The 14,707-nt window shown below is 45.5% G+C and overlaps 1 protein-coding gene across 1 annotated transcript in view; it reads left to right on the top strand.

Annotated features, from left to right (window-relative positions):
* Positions 1-14,707, top strand: part of DMGDH (dimethylglycine dehydrogenase) — a 530,714-nt gene that overhangs the window by 501,914 nt on the left and 14,093 nt on the right. The gene's annotated exons all lie outside the window — the stretch shown is intronic.

Raw genomic sequence — 14,707 nt, forward strand, 5'->3', positions numbered from 1 at the left:
GCGAGGCCCGTTGGCTTTGTCAATGCTTGTTCTGTACTGCCTTAGCTGACTTCACCTGCCTGGGATATTTGATAACATTTTATTTTGATCTCGTGATGACAAGCAGCGATCCACTTGGGACTGATTCCATAATGGTCTTCAGTAGCAGCGTATGTGTTGTGGATGTCCAGAAGAAGATACACGTGGTACTGTGTCCTTTTTCACATTGTGAGGTGAGTGGTGATGTCATATCTAGTCTGTAGAGGGAGCCACATGGACACTTGAGTCCCAGCAGCCTGTGGAACTACCAAACATAGGTCTGTTGGCAGAACCTTAAGTACAGAAGAGAATAGTGAATACCACTGCTGGATCCAGGTTAGTGAAAGCCTCTCCCTGCTCCTTGTCCAGACGTACCCTGTGAAAGTTGACACCAACAGCCTAAGCTGAACAGCAATAAGGTCCTCAAGTGCAGGAGCGGTGACATGCAGGGATGATGCCCCTACCAGCAATTCAAATATAGGTTAAATGTGTGTGCCCTGGCAGCTGAGGGCAGCAGCAACCAGCATTACCATGGTCAATTCCCTAGTTTCAAGTTGAGACCAGACAGTACTGCTCTACGCTGAAATTTCCACCACTGGTCATATGGACCTTTGATTGTCAATTGGAAATGTATGAAAGGAGCCAGTATCAGCTCAAAAACCCATTACAGTTAATCCGATTGGACTCGCGAAAACAACAGTGAGGATGGTGTCCAAACTATGAAGGTTTATTAACAATTTAGTCGAAGTTACAAGTTAATAAATCAGTAAATCAATTTATGAAATAGGCACATATATCAATTCCATCATTCAATTTAAATTTGTATATTAGGAAAAAGAAAATTGCAAAATATAACAAGGTACAAGCACAAAATAGAAATCGATTGGTTCCATAAAGGAACTTCCCTAATCTAAATAAGGCATGAAAAATGGCAAGGAAAAATTAAAATGAAGGTGTCCGCATCTGTTGAACCAAGTTGAGGTTCAGGACATATAGGCACAGGTGTTCAAGCATGAAGCTCAATGCCACAAGAAGGGGAAATTAGAATTCAGGACATGTCTTTCCTAGGCGAAGTCAGACCAGGGTCTGCTAAACTATACTAAGAGCCACACAATACACAGTAACTTGTTCTGGAAGCTTCAGAAGTTCTGGAAGCTTCGCCCCACCAACTCTCTGGTTGGACAAATCTGGGTGCAGCATCTCCTGGGAGCAGGTAAACTCCCCATGTTCTCATCACCAAACAAAGCAGCACACAGCTGCACGGCCTTGAATGTGGCAATGGTCTGGTCTGCCAGATACAGGAGGCTCTCTCGCATCCCCACACTCTGCATTTCCACAGTCAAGTTCCGATTGCTATTGCCTAATCTATCAGATCTCAAAGTCAACAAAAGCCTATTCTAACTAACAAAGCACATAGAACACCTAAAATTGAAAGAAAACCTGGGAACAACTCAGGAAGAACATTTTGTTCTGAAAACGAGGAAAGCCTGAAAAAATAAATCTGGTCAGGCTTAAGGCCTAGCCAAAGTCATGCTAACGTTTAGAGAGAAAATGGCAGTCAAGTGAATATAGTTTTCATAAGCAATACCTTAATTATAATTCCGTTATATAAAAGAGGTTTCTGCTATGAGTAAATATAGCCACTTGCTAACACTGTTTAATATGTCTGCACACTGATTATTATTTTATTACACTGAATAATATTTTGATGCATAAAAGTATGGAGTACTAAATTACACTGCTCCACCACAAACATTTCTTGAAATTGCAACAGATTCTGCTGTGTAAATAGGTGTCCTTATGATCAAAGGAACACAACCGTTCTCCCATTCGTAGAGCATCACAAGGATCTCGGCAAGGGCGGCCATCTTGAACAGCTCCATAAGCAATTGAGATTGAAAAGGAAAAAAAGAAGCAGAAGACCTGCCTCGCAAGAGCCTTTGGTATTTTTCCTTACTACAAATAGTATCAGTAAAGAGCATGTACTATATTGTCTGAGGATGGAACTGGCTGATGGCCCACTCATGTTCAGCTTCTGAGCTTCCAATAACAGTTTCTTTGAAACTCTGTAGAAGAACACAAGGATAGGGGAGAAGCAAGGCTCTCTTTTGTGATAAAGGCTATGTGTTTGGAAACGTTGCGGAGCTTGTGATGGTGCATGGTACAAAACTCTCCTTTTCTGACAATGCAAATAACCCATAGGTCCAGATGAATGCTATCCTACAATGGCAAGAACCCCAGTGCTCTCAATGCAACAGGAGATAAATGTTCCTTGATCAGAGACTTACTCTAGAGGTAGCAAAACTACTAGTGGGTTTTTAAAACATAGTACACAAGGGGGTAGCTGTTCCTAAGGAGACAGCAAAATACAGGTAGGAGAATACAAAAAGGATGCTAGGGGGAAAAGGGAAAGCTTCCTTTTTGGGAAGTGTTGCCATCACACACCAGCGAAGGTGTTATGCATCCTCATTGGGCGTTTTTGCTCCTCGTGGGGTTGGCGCTACAATACCCCATGGGCCCCGCAAGAGGTGTCTTTGGCGGAGATCTTTTAATGTAAAAATGCTGTGAAGGTGAGTGCAAGTGTGTGGAGCGGTTGAAACTGTGGATTAAAAATACCACAGAGTTGTCGGATATCCAACCTGGGTCTATTTGAAATAATTTTGACTGTGCACGGTGATTTCCTAATGTACTATATATACGGCCTGATTCTATTTCTGTTGTTTGTCTTTGTTGCAAAAACAATAAAAACGTTTTAAAAAAAAAAAAAAAAAAAAATACCACAGAGTTACCCAAAGGGTGAAATGTATTTCTAGATACCCCTGATAAGGTTAAAACCAAAAGCTAACCGCTACCTCCTTGTGTATTATACACTGGACCAATTTAGGCTCCCCGTCCCCATCTCTAGTGATTTCGGTTTTTTGTACAAATATTGGGACATCCTCATGCTATCATGTCGTACAACACCACTGATTGACTATAGGCTGGTTCTTGGTGGGATTTGGCCTTTATAACTCCTACTTTGTTCTGGGTTAATACTTGGATAGTCGGAGGTGAGTGCCTCTTCCCATTGGAGGCTGACGGGTGGGTAGCCTGGCCTGGTTGTCCGCGGACATGTTCAGAGTCTTACCTTACTGCCCTGTCACTGCGGCCACAGGTTTGAACTTGTCAGTTTAAAGCTATAACCCCAGCATCAGCCAGCTTGCCATCAGACTTCTTGAGGAGATGCAAGAAGAATCAGGACGTCTTATTTATGTACACTCGTCCCGTAGATGTTTGCAGCATGTGCGGTGTGTTGTGGAATAGGACACCTTAAGATCCTTTGCCGGGGCCTTGGTATTTAAAGTCCAGCTATTTTAGAATATATTCAAGTGGAGCCAGCCTCCTCAGTGATCAGAAATTAGAGTTAAGGTTATGAATGACCTGCAAGAGTCTACGCTAAGGCCTATGCAAGTGTGGCTCATGAGGGCATGGAATAATGCGAACAGGTATACTCTTACTCTCTCCAGGTACTACTAGGGACCATTACGGGAGAGTCTGTGGAGCTGAAACTAGGAGTGCAGCACATGATGCTGTACTTTAAAATAACCATAAGAGGGGATCAGAAGAAGGGGTATTATTAAGCTCCCTCCAAGTGTGTTTGGAGTGCTCAAGTAGCCAAAAGGCAGTCCTAATTATGCAGAGTTCCGACATTTTATTCGGTGATAAGGTACATGTGTGTTCACATTTGTATTGCTGTATATTGTAGCTCGACCTTTAATGATCACCTCGCTGGAGACAGGAAATAGTGAAAGGACACACATGCTCGCTTCGACTCTAGGGTTGAAGCATATAAAAAATACAGTACCGCAGGTTGTTCCATGATTTAATGTTAATGTGTGTGATGTACTCAAGATTGAACTCCCTGTTTTTTAATATTGCTCTTTATAATTATCTCCTTTTGAAGTCAAAATTGAAAGAATCCAGGAACATGGCCGACTAACAGCTTCAGCCTGAGCTCTGGCAACCCACATATTATCCTGTAAGAAATCCTGACCTTCAAACTACCCACAAACCGCAAGAATGGCGTCACCGCTTCCCCATGCGGAGTGGTCACCTACTGGGATAAACTATTACACCCCGGGAAGTGTGGGTAGAGGAAGACTTGCATCTGAGGGGAGCCGCCCAGAATGGTGGAACGTGAAAACTGATCTGCGTCGCCCGCCCCAAGACAGAAGAAGGAAAGACTGGGTTTCGCTCAAACCATCTGTATAGACTTACTACCGGTGGGGCGCCCGCCCGGTGGCAGAGAGAACTTTGGAGGAGCCAAGCGGTGGAGAGGGACTGGCGCGTAGACCCGGGCCCACGCGCAGGTGAGAGGGACTGTGTGGGGCTAAACAGAGTGAGCCCCCCGGCCCAAGACAGGTGGAAGCTGTGTCCTCTGCGGGGTAGCCGCCGTGTGGCAGTCGAGTGGTGCTATGATGGTCTGGAGGAGATTGAAGAGGGGAATGGCTCGTTGTGGGAGATACGACTTGGCTCCCCGCACAACTTCTCTGTGAAGCGGCCGGTGGAAACAGTGAGACACCGAGCCCCCTGAGCCAGATTGAACTGGAGGTCGAGTGAGCCAGTTGAGCTTCCCCCTCTAGCTTTGATGGGATAGAGGTGGGTGGCTGAGGCCTAAACAATTCTCCCCTCTCGTGCCCCCGTGGGCTTGTCAACACCTGCGCAGGCCTCCTGAGGTGAACACGATCACCGCACTGGGACACGGAGAGAAAGCCCCTCTTCACAACAGCAACCTGAGCAAGGGGGCAAGATCCCCCAGAGCCTGGAAGAGACTTGTTTGGGCGAGTGGGCATATGAAAATTGGGCATACATGCCACGAAGCTTGAGGCCCAGTACCAAGCGACAAAGATTGAGACTTGGGAGGACTCCCTCGGTTTCCCCGCCCAAACTCAAGTGAAGACCTGGATATAGTAAAGAGACAGGGGAGAGACCCCTCCCTTGGTTAGCAGAGTAAAAGGCCATACCCAATTGGAGGGAGCCTGAATGCTGTGTTCTCCTGAGGATTCCACGCTGGTCTGGCACATATGGCTGCCACAATTGCCTGAAGATAAGGGGGCGATCCGGAGGGAGGAAAGACCGCTGGGGTATCTTATCAACTGAATGACCAGCACCCAACTATAGATAACAGAAACCACCTCGTTATACACTCCATATGCGGAACAAGACATCCTACCAGCAAGGCAGAAATAGAGAGATATTGATCTCAGGAGCAAACAAAAGAAAAAGAATCCGGCTACGGCAAAGCAAATGCAGACATTATTCGCCCAGTACTTTCAAAGAGTAAGATTGAGAAAGAGTGTGGAGTGGGAAAGGAATAGGAGAACTTACTGGCAGCCACTACCCTATACGCACTAAGGCTGGCACGGGACAAAGTGCCAAAGACCTCTAAGCAAGGCAAAATGGACATATACACTAAAGCACTGCCTCCACCGTCGGAAACAGAGGGCGACCCTCAGGGACCATCAGGTAACACAGCCATACTCTAGGAGATCCATGCCTCCAGAGAGGCCATTGAGGGGAAGATGGTGGAGATACGCTAAGAAGTGACCTTGCTACACCAAGCTATGCGTAACATTTCAGATAGAGTGGTCCAAGCAAAGGCTCGTATATCGGAAGTGGAAGACACGTCGCACAATCTAAAAACCGACGTCTCCAACCTAACGGCAGCTATGAGAAAGGTGACATGGAGAGTGGATGATGCCGAAAATAGGAAAATTCCTCGCTTCATAGGATTTTCAGAGGGAACAGAAGGCTCAGACCCTGGAGCCTTCTTGCTGGACTGGCTCAGGGACTCCCTTCCAGCTGCAAAGTTCTCACCCTGTTTCATAATCTAACGTGCCCACAGGATGCCTGCTGTGAGACCACCACCCAGGGCTCCTTCCAGACCACGGATTGCCCGATTCTTACATTTCCAGGATCGTAATCTAATCTTACATGAGTCGAGACGAGTGGGTGAAATCAAACATGCAAATAACAAAATACTGATTTTCTATGCTCCGCCCCGACTACCGAGTCGGACATTAGACGCTGTAGCTAGATTCGTACTAGAATCCGGCCCTTCTACACACATAATTGGTGGCAATTTTAATGACGTAAATGACCCCAGGCTAGACCACACCCACATAGGTACCGGAACTTGCATACCCACCCCAGTGACTGAGTTCACAAATTCACTGGGACTGACAGACCTTTGGCATCGTCACCACCCACTGGCCCACAGCTATTCATACTTTTCTGGAGCACACAAGGTCTTCGCTAGGCTCGATTACCTCTTCACCCGGGCGGGTGAACTAAAAATCATAGACAAAGCGGAGTATCTAGCAAGAGGAATTTCCGACCACTCACCACTTTGGTTAACGGTGGGAGGTAGCACGCTTAAACAATGCTCAGAATGGAGACTGAACACGTGGGAAATACATGACAAGACACTCAAGGGAGTGATAAAATCCGAGTCTGAGCTCTATTTTAGCGAAAACAAGGACTTAGTGCCCTCTGCGACGATATTATGGGAGGCATATAATGTGGTAATCCGAGGCAGGACACAGGATGTCATAGCGCGCAAGCGACGGGAGGAGGTCCGTCAAGTGGAGGCATTAGAGAGGAAACTCCTCCAACTTGAGAAAGAAGTAGACCCAGACAGAGACACGACCCGACTGTGCTAAATTACACTCACACTCCGGGAACTCCGAGCCCTGACATAGAGGGAGGTACAGACACAAATTCAGGCCTCCCACCACCGATTATATGAGTCAGGAGACAGGGCAGGGAAATTGCTGTCCTGCATAGGCAGGAAAGAGAAAGAGGCAAGATGGGTGTCCATGATACGGGAAGGGGAAGATGAGCACACCTCACCAAGCGCTATAGCAGGGGCATTTGCCCGTTTCTATGCAGGGCTCTATGTTGCCAAGACACTAGCAGGGGAGTCCCAGATAGTTGCCTAACTTCATGGAATAGACACCCCTTCAATGACTCCAGAAGATCAAGAGGCCCTAGACACAGACATTTCCCTGACAGAAGTGCTAGAGGCAATTAGGAGACAAAGTCTGAGAAAACCCCTGGTCCAAACGGACTGCCGGCAGAATTCTTCAAACACAACGCTAACCTACTAGGCCCCCACTTGTTAAACATGTATAATAAAGCAAAAGAGGACGGAATGCTCCCCGTAGACCTCCATAGTGCAACCATAGTGGTGATTCACAAATCAGGGAAACCACCTGAGAGTTGTGGGTCCTATCGCCCAATCTTGTTGCTTAATGTGGAAACTAAAATACTGGCCTCAATACTAGCTGCGCGCCTGCTTTCAGTAATCACGTCTCTTATTCATCATGACCAATCTGGCTTTATGCCCAAACTCGCTACCCACTTCAATCTCCATCGCTTGGCAAACTGGCTAGACACGGTAAAAGACAGCTCCGCCCCACATCTATTCCTTTCTCTAGTTGCCGAAAAAGCCTTTGACACAGTCTATCGGCCCTTCATGCGTCAAGACCTGGTGAAGTTTGGATTCGAACAGAGATTTTTTACACTGGGTGGACTTACTCTATTGCAGCCCCAGAGCCAAAGTCCGAGTTAATGGGGTGCTGTCGTCCGATTTTCCAATAAAAAGAGGACCAGACAGAATTGTCCTCTGTCCCCTTTACTCTTTGCCCTGATATTGGAACCGCTGGCATGTCAAATTAAAACGCATCCAGGCTTCCGAGATAATGAGGGCTGCCTGAGAGACGAGCGAATCTGTTTATGCAATTGACATCCTACTTTATATAACTAACCCTAATGAGACCCTCCCACTGCTACTGCAGCTGTTCAAAGAATATGAAAGCCATGCGGCTACAGTATAAATTGGGACAAATCGAATTTATACCCTGTGGGAGGCAGCGTCGATACATACACAGTACCGGGACCCCTTCCAGTCACTAGGGAGGGATTTAGACATTTGGGTCTCTTCATCTTTACCTCTGCCCCCATATTAACATCAAGCAGATCATCGCAGAATTCCGGGAGGATGTAACCAGATGGCGACGGCTCCCTCTGACGTTGCTGGTTAGATCGGCCATGTATAAAATGATCAGCCTCGCCAAGCTACTCTACAGTCTGCAAAACACATATCATAAAATCCCTGGGACAAATTTCAGTATAATTAATGACCAACTCCGCACGCTTCTATGGGATGGAGGTCATCCGAGAATGTCGCTACAAGGCAATCAATATAATAAAGGTGTTGCGCTACCAGACATACAGTCCTATTACCGAACAACACACCTTATGGCAATTAACGACTGGGGACACGCAGTGGGAAACCACACGACTTATGCCCTGGAGAGACTCCAATTCCAGAAACGCACCCATCTGCATTACATCTATGGGGGCTCAGGGACTCTGGGACTGCTGCCCGCCATATTGTGGAAATATGGATTTTTCTGGTCAGTTATGTCCCCTATCTTGGACCCCAACGGTTCTATGTGCATGTTACAAGTACATGTATGTTCCCTCCAGTTCCAGTTATGAAGACGCAAATACATGTGCGTCCACCGTTAACATGTCCTCTTTCAGATCCGCCATGAATGGGCCGGATATTCCATTCCTAAGTACAAAAGGCCACCGCCTTTATATGGTTCACTTATGTCATTTTTACAGTCCAGGCAAGTAGGCCCTGATTCTGTCATCAAGCTTTTCTTGCTTTCTGTCTCTGAAGCTCCAGTCTGAGCCTGCATCTGTGACCATGAACTTTGTCTCATTCCCTGCGCGGCTCACGATGCCTGACATCAGCTTGCTGCCTGCCAAGAACTGTATTTCACCTTCGAAATTATCTGCTCCGATCCCTGCGCAATGCATTCCTGTCTAGTAGTTTAAGTAAACATTCTGCCAGCTACCGAGCAAAGGCCCGGCTTCTCTGTCTTCATGCAAGTAATTCATAGCCCTGTTACTATGGAAGATTTCCGCCCTCGCATCTAGTGTAGATACTTAGACGCTTGTACACGCACTAACAGTCAGTATAGTCAGTATAGAATAAGATTCTACTCTAAGAGACCTCTCTTTTGGATAACATAGTTCTTTAAACATAGGATGTTAGATATGATTTGGGATTAGGTTGACTTGACCCTCCAGACTTCTGTCGCCACATGTAGAGCTAAAAGTCAAGTCCCCTTCACCCCCTAGTTGCACGTCAATCACACGTCATGCTGCTGCGCGCGCATTTCTGCCAAGTATTTCTGCTGACATTGCGAAATTCTTTCATGTAACCACCCTCTTATGACATCACATCTGATGACGTTCTTTCATCACTCCCAGTTACGCCTATTTTTGCTACGCACGAATATATTATCACCACTATCAATTGTTACGCCTCTTGTATTTGCTTCACTGTAATGCCTATTGTATAAAAGTAATTGATTGTCAATAACGTATGTACTTCACTTCCTGAACCTTCGTGGTAATGGAACCTGGAGCAACCGATTATAATCGACCATTGGAATAAAGCCCATTCCGAACCTCTAATACCACGGATTCTGCCTCTTATTTACTGAGCTATTTTATTATGTTTCTGTATCAAATTAAGTCCCGGTAATTAAATTATTTACCACATGAATGGCGCCCGAACAGGGACACTTTCTCATCTCACGCGCCGGTGGTGCGTTGCAGGCCCGGTCTCCTGCCACAGCTGGACGGACAACAACGCGTACCAGCAGGATTTCCTGTATCTCCCTCCGGTCAAGCGGGGGCGACTGAGGCTGCGATCAACACCCAGACGAGGCGGTGAGAAGTGCGAAGTATCCCGACCAGAGCCTAGCTGAGAGAGCAAGATCCGAGGTATACAGAGGCCCACCAGTTTCCGAAGTCCCAAGTCGAGTCCAGTTTCCGAAGTGTTCGAGTCGAGTCCAGTCCGGTTCAAGTTCAGTTCAGTTCCCGAGGCCTTCCGTTCCGAGCTACCCGGTGAGTACCATTGCCGGGGAGGCGTTCTGGCGTGCACATAAGTTGTGCCGGTCCAGACGGGTTTGGGTACACAAATCCGGTCTGCACTGTTTCAGCAGTGTATCTGTACTGTTTAGCAGTATATCTAGTATATCAAGTATATAAATTCAGAATAATTCAGTTCAAGTCGAGTATTATGTTTAGTGATTAAGTTTTCCTTAGATCGTCATCATCATTGTTTGCTCATTTAAATGTTAAATGTTAAATGTGTTTAGTACGTTCTGCATATTGTGGTATGAATGACTGTTCATTATCGTGTTTATTGTATTAAGTTTGTTCAAGATCAAGTATCAGATCAGTTCTCAATATGCCGCTCTTTTCGAAATTAAGACAGATCACAACTAGAAAAGGGGTACTCGAAGAAGCTGTTCCTATTCCTCCTAGGGACACTCCAGGGTACTTCATGTATCATAAACATGGCCTAGATGCTATATTATTTCTTGATTTATGGGTAGACTACACTAAGGAATTACCAGAAAGTCAGAGGTGGCCCGCAGCTGGGACCTGGGATGCAGAGTGCATCGTGAAAGTAGAGGAAGAATTATGGAAAAAGAAAGCTAGACAATCACAGAAAGACGCCATTGAATTATGGCGTAAAGAATCGTATAGACGTACAGAAAAAGCACGTAGACAGGAAGAGAAGAGTAAAGAGAATTCAAATGAAGTCCGAGAAAATCTATTAATTGAAGAAGGTACACGAGTGAAATCAGAACAAGTAGACAGACAAAGACATGCCCTTATGAAGGGTATGTATCCCCTTCTGGCCGAGGGATTGCCTAAGGCTACTGCGGGGATACCAAAAGACTTGCCACCCCCATTATTTCCAATAAAAGTACATCCTAAGGGGCATCCTAGAACCGCAGAAGATGTTTTTCTTTCCTCATATTTAGATGACGCAGCTCCCGAGTATGCTAACCCCGCCCCACATAGACCGTCGGCCGGGGAGGTTCAACGCCAAGATCCTGTATCTGTATCTCTACAGCACCAAATCCTGACACAAGTTCCGGCAAGCACATCTGTTTCCTCATCTGTTCCTACAGCTACTTCTATGGCTGTGTCCACACCTATAGTTGCTGTATCACGTTCAACGAATCCTTTCACGCCCGATACCCCAGACGGGGCTACGGGAGGGGCTACCAACATTTTTTCTACGCCACCCAGAATAAATAAACTTACTTTTCAAGAGTCAGCACATTCACGTACCCCCAAACTCATAAATGCCCGTACGCTTAAGGAACTTCTTATAGATTGTAGATATGACCCTATGCCCGGAAAAGAGGACGAAATGACCCTGGCATCATTACGTATCAGACGAGCCGCGGTGTATTTAGGGAAGTTACCAGGAATGACTATGCATCTAGATAATATATATCATTTTGTCCAAACAGGACGAGATTCTGAAAGTATTAACAGAGCTATGGAATACCAGAAAGTGGAGATACAGGGGGAACTGTTACGTTTTCTCATAAATTGTGTGATCAGAAATCAAGACCGACCTGGGGTAGACCCGGAAGCAATGCAGATTCTTACCAGATGGAGCCAGAATATATCAGAAGGGAGACATGATAAGCAAAACTGTATAATAGCCATGTGCAGAAAGATCCGTAAAGAAATAGAACGCTTACACGAAGAAAGATTAGCGGTAGACCAGTTCGAACAAAGCGAGGAAGAAGGATCAGGACTGCCCACAGGACAGTCAGAAACCATAGCCTATGTAGGTAGAGGAAGATCTTGTAATAGTACTAGATGTCTTACTGACCCGATACGTCCGATACGCCCAGATACTAACAGGAATTTCCAAACACCTATAATAAATATGAGGTCCCCCGAGCATTCGTTCCAAGCCGCTGACAAATTACTGCGAGAACGAAGGGGTTATCATTTTCTCGATTCTATGGATGAACAAGAATTAGCCAGGTCAGCCGTTCAATGGGTTGACAGTCCCGGAAAGTATGATGATGATACAGTAGCACACACATTTTTGAATCTCACCCCAGATGAACAGCGTTTAGCTGGGATTTATATGATTCAACAACTTCTTATACTATATAAAAGCCAACATTCAGATCCTGGTCCCTTACCTGATATATTGACTGAATTACTCACGAATAGATGGAAAGGTTCAGGTACTAAGTTAATTAAGGAAATACTAGAATCAAGAAAGCAGTACATTCTTTTTGTATGCTCAGAACATGTCTCATTGCCCATCAAGGAAAGAACCACGTATTACATGGACAGACAGAATCCCTTACGAGAAGTGCACCCAATAAAAGGCGAGGACAATGAGTTTAAACGTGTATTTGTATATACGCCCATATCGATAGCCAAGCACTGAAACGAGAACTCGACAGTATCCACATGCCAGTTAACACTGCTTTGCTTCAATATGTCGATGATCTGCTGATCACCGCTAGAAGCGGACCTGAATGTGAGAAAGCATCACTGACAGTTTTACAATTTCTAGCCGAAAAGGGGCACAAGGTGTCCCCTTCTAAGCTGCAATTCTGTGTCCAGCGAGTTGTTTATCTTGGACACTCGCTGTCCAAGGAGGGAAGGCAGCTTACACCAGATCGCATTCAGTTAATAGCTAACATGCCAATACCCAAGACACAAAAGGAGGTGCGGGCTTTCATAGGCCTCACTTCATATTGTAGACAGTGGATCCCTCAGTATGCATTTCTAGCAAAACCACTCATTCAGTTGACAACACAGGAGGCAGCCACATCGACTGTTCTCCCTTGGACTCAGGAACATACACAAGCTTTTGAAAGCTTAAAGAAAGCTCTATGTCAAGCACCGGTTTTAGCAACACCATGTTACAGAAAACATTTTACACTCTTTGTTACAGAACGCGAAGGTACTGCCTTGTCAGTACTCACACAGGAACAAGCAGGATCACACAAACCGTGTGCTTATTTTTCTAGTACATTAGATCCCGTAGCTCAGGCTCTGCCTGCGTGCCTGAAATCAGTGGCAGCGACAGCTTTAGCAATCAGACAAAGCGATGCTATAGTGTTAGGACATCCATTGACAGTTCAAGTACCACATGCAGTGGAGGTTCTTGTGAATCGAACGCAAACACAACATTTGACTATAGCAAGACTTACAGGGTACGAACTAACACTGTTTCAGCCACATATAGAAATCAGACGTTGTAACACATTGAATCCTGCCACACTTTTACCTGTAAATGGAACAGACCCACTAGCTCATGACTGCATTGACGTTATTACAATCACGACGAAACCCAGACAAGACTTGACAGATGTCCCATTGTCAGACCCAGACCTGACGTTGTATGTAGATGGTTCATGTATGAGAAAAGGTACAGGAGAACTAGTGGCCGCGTATGCAGTCACAACAGACACTGAAATCATCGAAACAAATTGCATAAATACCTTGTCCGCTCAAGCAGCAGAGCTCGTCGCTCTGACACAAGCCTGTATTCAAGCCACAAATAAAAAGGTCAACATATACACTGATTCACGTTATGCATTCGGAGTTGTACATGACTTCGGCGTGCTGTGGCGAGAGAGAGGTTATTTAACTTCTCACGGTGTCCACATTCAGCACGGACCCCTCATTCATGCTTTATTAGATGCAATACATCTACCCACTGCAATATCAATTATGAAATGTAAAGCTCATACGAAAGTTACTGATATCATTTCTCAAGGCAATGATTTAGCTGACAGAACAGCTAAACAGACTGCTCAAACTCAAACATCCGACATGACAAAGACAATAGTCCCGACGCCAACACATTGTATGACGGTTAAAGATCCTACTCTTGACGTAATTGATATACAGACACATGCTACACCAGACGAAATAAAGAAATGGACTGAATTAGGAGGGATCCAAACGGATCAAGGATGGATGATGAAGGAAAAGTCTGTGTGGTTCCTTCCTGATTCAATGGTCCAGGTTATAATTAACACTATACATAGTCCCGCACATCTAGGAGAAAAAGCTATGCTAGATAGCATTCAACACATTTGGTTCAATAAACATTTACGAGCAGCAGCCAAACAAAAAGTTCGTACCTGTATGATCTGTTGCCAGTTCAACCCAGGAAAAAGCGTTCCCGTAGAACAGGGTGGATTTCAGCCTCCTGATCATCCTTTTGAAGTCCTCCAGATGGATTATATCCAGATGGAACGATGTAGAGGATTCAAATATGTTCTCGTAGTTGTTTGTGCTCTTTCCCGTTGGACGGAGGCATACCCGGTTTCAGATTACACGGCCCGACTACTGCCAAACAGTTAGTTCGAGAATTCTTCCCACGATACGGTTTACCACGTGTTGTTCACTCAGATAACGGCCAGCCGTTCTCATCCGAATTAATGAAACACGTTTCACTCTTGTTAGGCTATCAGTGGAAATTCCACTGTGTCCGACACCCCGAAGCAGCAGGTCTCGTAGAAAGACATAATCAGACCCTGAAAATTAGATTGTCCAAAATATGCAGGGAGAAAGGTGTCGACTGGGTAGTAGCATTACCAGTTGCGCTCTTTTATATGAGAATGGTAGCACACTCTCGAACAGGGCTATCCCCGTATGAGGTGATCTTTGGCAGACCACCAAATATGTGGGGGACGCCTATACCACGCAAAATAACTGATATTGACTGTAATATGCTGACAGATTATTTGGCTTCCTTGATGTCTGCACTACAATC

Source organism: Triturus cristatus, chromosome 2_1, assembly GCF_964204655.1.
Source record: "Triturus cristatus chromosome 2_1, aTriCri1.1, whole genome shotgun sequence".
Taxonomy (NCBI): domain Eukaryota; kingdom Metazoa; phylum Chordata; class Amphibia; order Caudata; family Salamandridae; genus Triturus; species Triturus cristatus.